This window comes from Dipodomys merriami, unplaced genomic scaffold, assembly GCF_024711535.1.
Source record: "Dipodomys merriami isolate MVZ:Mamm:240054 unplaced genomic scaffold, mDipMer1.0.p SCAF_26, whole genome shotgun sequence".
Lineage (NCBI taxonomy): Eukaryota > Metazoa > Chordata > Mammalia > Rodentia > Heteromyidae > Dipodomys > Dipodomys merriami.
The window spans coordinates 877,501-879,977 of NW_027204048.1; the positions used below are offsets into that span (position 1 = coordinate 877,501).

Genomic DNA, 2,477 nt, shown 5'->3' on the forward strand with positions numbered 1-2,477 from the left:
TTGAGGATCAAGGGAAGGCTGAGGGCCTCTAGAGGTGAATCCTTGCTGCATCTTCTATCCCTCCACTCATGCGTCACTGGGAATACTCACGTTCTGCCCACCCAACCTAGGGAAGCCTCTCAGCACACATGGTTCTGACACTTCCAACACTCAGCTTCTAAATCTCTTACTGCATGCATCCTTTCTTTTTTTTCTTTCTGTAGCTAGGGTTTTTGAAACTCAAAAAAAAATTTTTTTTCTGTTTTCTCCTGTGCTATTCTATACTTTTATACAACTATCAGGGACTTTTTGTTCATTAATGTAGTTATTTAATTTTGCACTACATGGCAGGCAAGTACTCTACCCAAGTTTTCAGCTATGATCAACAGCAAATTGAAAATATTAAACGGAAAAATCCATAGCTAAACAATAAGTGTTAAATTGCATACCATTCAGACCAGCATCATGAAATGTCAAGACACTCCCTTTCTTCATGGAAGTGAGGCATCCTTTTTCCAGGGTATCCATGCATTACATTATACCACACCCACCATCACTGAGTGCCATCTTGGTTATCAGATCACTAAATGATATCGCAGAGTTTATATTCAAGTAGTACTTGAGCTAGTTGTGTGTGTGCAGATGCTGGAACTCAGAGCCTAGCACTGTCCCTGAACTTATTCTGCGAAGGCTAGTGCTCTACTATTTGAACAACAGCTCCACTTTGGTGGTTAATTGGGGATACAAGTCTCATGGACTTTCCTGCCTGTGCTGGATTTGAACCACGATCTTCAGATCTCAGCCTCCTGAGTAGTTAAGATTACTGGTGTGAGCCATTGGTGCCTGGAAAGCCATTTTAATAATGTCTCCAGAGAGCTGAGGCTCAAGCTCGCTGCTAGGGTCGGAGGTCTCAGCTATCTGCTCACAGGCTGAGGAAAGACGATGGCAGTGGAAGGTACGTTACCCAGGAAGAAATCAAGAAGGAGCCTGAGAATCCAACAGATCGTGAGAAGACATGCCTGCTGCTGCTGCTGGTCTTCACCACCACGGTCGCCACCACCGCATGGACGAGTTCTGCGGAAACGTGTTGTCCAAGGAGCTGCATACTTACGCCTGGATGGATGTGACCTTGAAAGAACTGACCAGAAGCTAGAAAGAAGACCTGGCTACGAGTGAAGGAGATCGGCAGCACCATGTTTGGCAGAAAGGGGACAGACGACTCCATGAACTTCAGTCGCAGAAGTTCCAGACCAGCGATTATTTAGACATAGCCATTACCCCTCCCTACCGACCACCGCCTCCTTCAGGGCGAATGAGAGCTTCCTTACTGAATCCTATTTACCTTCTTGAATTTATTTTTCAGCCACTTATGTAAAATATGATACTTAAATACTTCTTCTTCCATTGATTTTTGCCATTAAGCCTTTAAATTCTGAAAAAAATGCGACACATTTATTTAGGAGTTAGATTTGCATGTACTATGGTATGAATATTATTTGAAAGACCACTGTAATGTATATTAAATCGGTAGGTTTCATTAGGTAGCCGATGAGGAGAACACCAGGGGCTATTCAGACAGGAAAAGAAGTTTATATACCGAACTGCTCCTCGGGCCATGCATGGTGGAGAAGCATGGCTGAAAAGGAAAGGGGGCAGGGAAAGGCGGCAACCCACTCCTGGGCCAGGACTTATCTAGGCCAGGGATAGGAAGAGGTGTGGCCACACTGGATCTGGATGTGACCTCAGGGTCCAGGACCCTCCTATGATCAGATAGAAAGCACGTGACCAGAGGTGGCCCAGGATGTGACCTAGCAGGAGGGGAAGGTGACTGCTTTCAGATCTGCCAGTTACCTAGGTAACAGATACTAGGCGGAAACTCAGCGGAGAGGAAGGGAGGTGTCCCTGTTCAGACCTTACAACCAAGTTTCAAGCTCTTCTGTAAAATATGAAGAAAAGTGCTCTTAGCATTCCATGTGAAACTGCATTGTGAAATATTCGCGTGCCATCAAAAGAATGACCCCAAAGTAATAACGGTAGTGATATTTATTCACTTTCAGACATGCCAATGGGAAGCTGTAAAAAAAAGAAGCCAGTGAGTAAAAATATAATATTATATGTATGCTGAAGTTGTTAAGCTCTATAATAAGTTATTAATTCTCCATGGTGTCAAATTTAAGATTAAACTTCATTATAGGTATATAAGTATAGAAAATACAATATATAGAGGTTTCATACTTTTCACAGTTTCAGTCATTGGCTGTTCTTTGCTTGTTGTTTTTTTCATTTTTGGCAGTATTGGGATCTGAACGCAGGGCTATGTGCTTGATAAGCCAGTCCTTGACTGCTTGATTCACACCCCCCAGCCCTTTTTGATCTAGTTATTTTTGAGGTGAGATCTCTCATTTTTGTCTAGGCCTCTTGTACTGTGACCTTCCTTTTAACTGACAGGGACATGCCATTATGCATGGATTTTACTCTTGAGAATGGTTCAACCTGGC

At 43.2% G+C, this 2,477-nt stretch overlaps 1 pseudogene; it reads left to right on the forward strand.

Moving 5' to 3' along the window:
• The first annotated feature begins 921 nt into the window (after positions 1-921).
• On the forward strand, positions 922-1,354 carry LOC138836789 (histone deacetylase complex subunit SAP18 pseudogene; annotated as a pseudogene).
• Positions 1,355-2,477: the final 1,123 nt, after the last annotated feature.